General features: G+C 53.0%; 1 long non-coding RNA gene across 1 annotated transcript in view; it reads left to right on the top strand.

The window, feature by feature from the left end:
- Positions 1–618: 618 nt before the first annotated feature.
- The window catches only part of LOC135973631 (uncharacterized), a 28,581-nt gene continuing 23,079 nt past the window's right edge, over positions 619–6,120 (top strand). The window contains exon 1 of the long non-coding RNA XR_010590560.1: positions 619–1,015. This is a non-coding gene — a long non-coding RNA (uncharacterized LOC135973631). The remainder of the gene's footprint in view (positions 1,016–6,120) is intronic.

The following is a 6,120-nucleotide window of genomic DNA, read 5'->3' as shown; positions in this document are numbered from 1 at the left end:
CAATGCTGTATGATTAATGCCACTTTACTCCAATGAATCACTTCCAGTGGGGTGTATGTTTTACACCATTTGAACAGCAGGGTTGTATTTCTGCTACAGGTATAAAGTGCTGCACAATTTATACTCACACTCCCATGTTAAAACATTTACACTCTTTATTGGATGCTTTAGGATTTATACCCCCTTTGCCCATGACTCAGGAAATTGTACTGCTGGTCTGGGGGCCAAGCTAGTGTTTATTGTTATCAGAAGTGATCTTACCCCACAGTGATTTCTTACCAGAGGAGGGGGGGTTGGGTGGGGAAGCTGTTTTCTCTCAAACACCCAGGATCAATGAATCTTTAAACAGGAGAAATTATTTCCCAGAATAGCAAATGTTTGTGAAGAGGTTTAACTTTAAGAATATGTGACAGCTCATCAAATGAAGAAGTGAAATGTTTTGCTGGAGGTGCAGAGAATGCTAAACGGCTCTCCCTGCTCAGAAAGGGAGGAACAGCCTGACTGGAGTGAATCTGTCCAAATAGACCCTCCTGGGTATACAGCCAAGCTGCAAATCAGCTGGGCTTAATGAGAGAGAGAAAATCCTCAGAGCGGTCCAGGGATTTTTAAGAATGAGCCCACTGCCCATCTTACTATTCTGGAAGGAGGCTGGGCTTTGGTTTTTAACAAACGGCGGCGACTTTTACCTGAACATCACCAGAGAAACACTTTACCTACCTGTCTGTCTAGGCTCTGATATTGGTGCCCGTCACTGCCATCTCCTGCTGTCAACACTGTTTATAGGGAAGGGGAGCTGAAGCCTCATGAAGCAAAATTTCCTTTTTTTTTAATCTGCTTCTGTTTCAGGCTCCCTTTCATCAGAGACCACATGAAAGCCAAAACAATCCCTGTCTGTCATGCAGAGAAAACTTGGCGAAGTACATTCCACTGACTCTATTGAACGCCCTGCGTGCTCAAGGCCTGCACGGGAATGAGGAACAGTGCACCCCACCCTTCGCCCTCCCAGGGGAATCAGGTACAACCCCTCCCCCCTTCACCCTGCGTGGGGAACCAGGTACAGCCCCCCGCCTTCACCCTGCGTGGGGAACCAGGTACAGCCCCCCCTTCACCCTCCCAGAGGAGCCAGGTACAACCCCCCCTTCACCCTGTGTGGGGAACCAGGTATAGCCCCCCTCCCATCGCCCTGCGTGGGGAACAAGGTACAGTGCCCCCCCGCCCTTCCCCCTGTGTGGGGAATGGGATACAGCCCACCCCCATCGCCCTGCGTGGGGAACGGGATACAGCCCCGCCCCCCCCCCATTGCCCTGCGTGGGGAACGAGATGCAGCCTCCCTCCCATCGCCCTGTGTGGGGAACGAGGTACAGCCCCTTCGCCCTGTGTGGAGAACAAGGTACAGCGCCCACCCGCCCTTCGCCCTGCGTGGGAAACGAGGTACAGCCCCCTCCCCCGCCCTTCGCTCTGTGTGTGGAATGAGATACAGCCCCCCTGCCCTTCCCTCTGTGTATGGAATGAGATACAGCCCCCCGCCCTTCGCTCTGTGTGTGGAACGAGATACAGCCCCCCCGCCCTTCACCCTGCATGGGGAACGAGATACAGCCCCCTCTCCCATCGCCCTGCATGGAGAACGAGGTACAGCGCCCCCCCGCCCTTCGCTCTGTGTGGGGAACAATGTACAGCCCCTTCGCCCTGCATGGGGAACGAGGTACAGCCCCCCTGGCTCCCCCCCCCCATCGTCCTGCATGGGAAACAAGGTACAGCCCCCTCCTGCCCTTCGCCCTGCATGGGGAACGAGGTACAGCTCCCCCCGTCCTTCACCCTGCGTGGGGAACGAGGTACAGCCCCCCCGTCCTTCACCTTCCATGGGGAACAAGGTACAGCTCCCCCCGTCCTTCACCCTGCATGGGGAACGAGATACAGCCCCCTCTCCCATCGCCCTGCATGGAGAAGGAGGTACAGCGCCCCCCCGCCCTTCGCTCTGTGTGGGGAACAATGTACAGCCCCTTCGCCCTGCATGGGGAACGAGGTACAGCCCCCCTGGCTCCCCCCCCCATCGCCCTGCGTGGGAAACAAGGTACAGCCCCCTCCTGCCCTTCGCCCTGCATGGGGAACGAGGTACAGCTCCCCCCGTCCTTCACCCTGCGTGGGGAACGAGGTACAGCCCCCCCAGCCCTTCGCCCTGCGTGGGGAACGAGGTACAGCTCCCCCCCGTCCTTCACCCTGCATGGGGAACGAGGTACAGCTCCCCCGCCCTTCGCCTTGCGTGAGGAATGAGGTACAGCCCCCCCGCCCTTCTCTCTGTGTGGTGAATACGGTGCAGCCCCTTCATCCTGCATGCGCAGGCTCTCCCCTGGGGAATACCAAGCATGCTCCATGCGTTACTAACCACCTCTCTGTTGTGGGGCAGCAGCTGCGGGCTGCAAAACCTCCGTGAAAACTGGACTACAAATTGGCATTGAGCCCCAAGGGGCCAAAAGACAGGGTCCCGCTCTGCCCTGCGTCCGGCCTGCAAACTCGGGCCCTGAGGCTCTGCGCACGTTTGGTAGAGCCCAGGCAGTGCAGCCTCCCCGCATTGCAAAGTCTTTGGGTATCGTATCGTGTGTGTGTGCGTGTGTGTGGTGTCATTTACCTACTATAAAACACTGTGGACACCGTGACAGCGGGCTGTAAAGAACATTGCCAGGGAGGGAGGAGCGGGGCTGATACCGATTAGGTAGGAAATGGCTCTCTGTGGATGGCATCCCCGTATGGGGAAGTTGATAGATTTGGCGCTTTGCAGGCACTGCTCGATGGATCCATTGATGCCCTGCAAGCACAACAGAACTTGGCTAGCCGATTCCCTGCCAGAAGCCTAACCGAAGCCTACTCGGCTGGTCTTTATTAACACCTCCCTCCAGTGGCACCCACTCCCCAGACCTGCTAGCTCTGGGGTAAGGCTGGGCGGCTTTAAAACCCACCTCCGATCCCTGCTTTCGTTGGCTGCAGTAGGTTGCTGTAACGGGACAGCCTTTTGCAAAAACACTCGTGCTGTGGCCATCGCGGCAGGTTTGTTCCCTTTGAAGACGCGGCGAGAAATCTGTTAGGAGTTTAGGAAAGCAGGAGGGCAATGCGCCGAACAGCCTGAGTCCTTGGGATGGAAAAGCTCTGGAAAGAATCAGCGGGTCAGTGAGCTGGGAAACCACTTCTACATTGGAGACAGATTGGGAATGGAAACACAGATAAATGGGCTGGATTTCCTCCCAGCGGCTGCCCGCAGCTTTTCCTCCTCTGCTGCGGATCTTTATGTTGCTCGTCGTGTCGTTTAATTTTACGACACATAGTTCATGCAAACTCTGGCAGTGTGCTGCCCTTGGCAGCCTGCCAGAGCAACCTGTGCCAATGCTGGTTTGGTGACACCATCTAGGCTGGCCTCAGGGATGCATTCAAGGCTGGGGGCCTTGTCTGCAATCAGGATCTAGGGATGTGTGTGGAGAATTTCCCTGCGGATGATTTGCATGACCTTCCAATCACCCCATCTCACCTTCCTCTCCTCCTGCGTCCCTCCCCTTCCAGTGGATAGCAAATTAGATCCGAGTGTGCATAGATCATGGCTTCCAAAAAGGCCAGGCCAGTTTGAGGCTGCATGCATGGAGGTGTTGCTTCATGGGACCGAGATAATAATATTTCCTCTCCACATAGCTGTGGGGCAAATGCACCTGGGACATGGGCCAGATTCCCTGCAAGTGTAAACATGTGCCGCTCCTTTGAAATCAATGGCATTACGTTAGCTTACACGTGTGAAACAGATGAAGGGGGATTGCAAGGGGAGCCCGCTGCATTTGCTGAATTTGGAACCAGTTCTATACCAGTCAGTCCTGGCTCCGGTGTAGATTAGAGCCTCCTGTAGACGTGCACCTATGCGAGGGGCTGTGGAGGGTGGCATAGGAGCTGGCTATGGTGGTTCTGTATTCGCGGACGTCTTCCCCATGCTGGGGGGAGCTAGTGACTTTCCGCTCCCGTTATGCCTGTGAGAATCTGGCACATTGTGTTTAATTCCAGATACCTCCCTACCCGGAAGATATTGGCAAACTAGAGGGAGCTCAGAAGAGAGAAACAAATATATAGGGGGTTGGAGGGTCTGACTTGAAAGTCGGGGTTTGGGGACATCTTGTTTTTGCTAAGTGATGACTAAGGGAGACGCAACAAGTATCTGCAGACACCTAGGAAGGCAAGAGTTATTGAGTGTGTCTATGGTGGTATAACGAAGAGTAATGAGATGCAATGAAGTTCTTGAGTTACACTGAAGTCTGTAGAACTCAGTTGTAGAGTCATCTCCCACCAGAGCCGGCAGAGAACGCTACTACAACAGGCCGAGCTGGGGCTGGGCTAGTGTCCTCTCTAGCGTCTGTGGAAGAGGCAACTGGAGCCTGTTGGAAAGGGTGTTTTTCTTTGCTATGTTTGCTGCTGGATGATAGAGAAAGGTCCTGGTCCCCATGAGCTTACAGGGCTAAAACTGACAGCAGAGTTCAGACAGCAATGGCTTGTCTACACCTAACCTCTCAGTCCAGCCTGTGCAGCTCTATTGGTGGCAATAACGGTGCAAGTACTAGCACAGGGAAAACTCGTGTTTTTGCGGGTATGTTGTCTAACTCAGCTCAGACAAACCCATCTAAGGTAAAATGCCTGAGCTCTGTCTACCATAGCACTATCACCGGTTGACAGGTCCGGGTTCAGCCAGGGTAGCTGCATCCTGATCTACTGAGGAGTGGAGGGTCCAATCTCAACCATCACCATCCTCTCTATTACTCAGGCTCACAACCTAACACATCTCCTCTCTCACCTCTTCCCCCGCACCTCTGCATCCATGGAGTCCCCATCATCCCATACAGCTTTCCTGTGGCTGCACCATTGCATGGTTCCCATCACTGTCTCTGGTTTCAGTGTGATGTGTCTGTATCGAAACCGGTGATTACGAGTGTCACATACACAGGCTCTTGAAACAACCACACACTCTTGTGACAAGAGGTGAGCTAAGTAAATATCAATCTTGAAACAGCCCCCAGTTATGGCCAACTAGATGACTAAAATACAGTCCTTGGAAGGCCCTGCAGCCCTGTACTTGGCCCATTGCATTAGTCACAGACAGAGCTGCCGGCCACGGCCCCTCAGCTGGAAGCCAGCATTGTAACTTCCCTGCCGTTATTTCCAAGATGACTTATTTCAGATTTTTTATGATGCTTACAAATTGGGCCACATTTTAAAACCTAATTCAGGTGCTAAATGGCTTTAAATGTGTGTGATTTTTACAGAGCCACATCAAATATTTTTAACAGTTGGTAAATTTCAGTGAATCAAGCTCTGCGTAAAAGACAAGGGATGGACATCAAGAAAGAAAACCGGGAGCATAATGGAACATAAATGGAACCAATTGCTCTTTGAAATAGAGGCTGAATTTGAAAATAAGTGTTTCTTCCAGCCACGAAAAGCTGGAGAGTTACAGTAGATCCTGTAACATGTAAAAACGTGTGGAAGGCCAGGTGTGCTTCGGAGTATCAGCCTGCATCTGTTCTCTCTGGAAAATCCGCCGACAAGGGCTGAGATCTTATTTGAGACAAACAGAGCTAAATCCTGCCCTCAGACACGCGTATGCGCGTCCTCCAGTAGCCAGTGACAACCGGGGATGCATATCTGAGCAGCAGCGTTTAGCCAATAATTCCCAGCATCCCCGTCAACAGTTTCTTAGTGAGTTATGTGACTAAAACCATCTCTTGTAAGTTGAATTTGTCTTTCCTGGCGGCTGATATATTTTATCCACCAGAGGCATGAATCCTCGGTTTGTCTTTGTGGCACCTGGGATGAGCAGTCCTTCTTCCAGGAACCACTCCTGTTTTGCAGGACTGATTCAAGATTAGTTTGTTCAGCCAGGGCTAATACGAGTATCTGGATGGCTCTCTCAGAGGCTGGTTTCTGACCCCCTGCCATGGGCCATCAGTGTCATGAAACCCTGTTCTCGTGGGGGGATGAGGTGGGGATGGGTCCTGCCTTTCGGTGCTGGGATCTGGGAAGCCAGTCATTTGAGGTTTTTAAGGTCAGGCTTGACAAAGCCCTGGCTGGGATGATTTAGTTGTGGAGTGGTCCTGCTTT

Source organism: Chrysemys picta, chromosome 9 (assembly GCF_011386835.1).
Source record: "Chrysemys picta bellii isolate R12L10 chromosome 9, ASM1138683v2, whole genome shotgun sequence".
NCBI lineage: Eukaryota > Metazoa > Chordata > Testudines > Emydidae > Chrysemys > Chrysemys picta.
The sequence above is the reverse complement of the archived record's forward strand: the minus strand, read 5'-3'. Positions and strand labels throughout refer to the sequence as shown.